Here is a 318-nt window from a genome sequence, read left to right as displayed (position 1 = left end):
CATGCGTATCGTTTGTCGTAATGTTGGTAATTCTGCTTCACATGAACAGAGGTGTACACACATCTAAATCCGGCCCTAATGATGATAATACATATTCTGATCAGATATAAAAGAGTATACCCTTAAATATCTTTATTCAAAGAAAAAGATAGATTATGTACTCATAGAAAACGTGTAAGATATATAGGGATAACATAACACATTGATATATATGCCTAGAAAAAATGGGTATATTGATAGTAGGGCGTCATTTCATCTTTTTCTCGGGTGGGGCGAGGGTGGCGAGTGAAATGAGCACGATCAGTTTCTGGGGCGCTG

The 318-nt window shown here is 37.4% G+C and overlaps 1 long non-coding RNA gene across 1 annotated transcript in view; it reads right to left on the bottom strand.

Moving 5' to 3' along the window:
* LOC119589440 overlaps nucleotides 1-318 on the bottom strand; it is a 25,877-nt gene that overhangs the window by 22,399 nt on the left and 3,160 nt on the right. The window lies entirely within an intron of this gene.

The sequence above is a fragment of the Penaeus monodon genome, chromosome 25, assembly GCF_015228065.2.
Source record: "Penaeus monodon isolate SGIC_2016 chromosome 25, NSTDA_Pmon_1, whole genome shotgun sequence".
NCBI lineage: Eukaryota > Metazoa > Arthropoda > Malacostraca > Decapoda > Penaeidae > Penaeus > Penaeus monodon.
The sequence above is the reverse complement of the archived record's forward strand: the minus strand, read 5'-3'. Positions and strand labels throughout refer to the sequence as shown.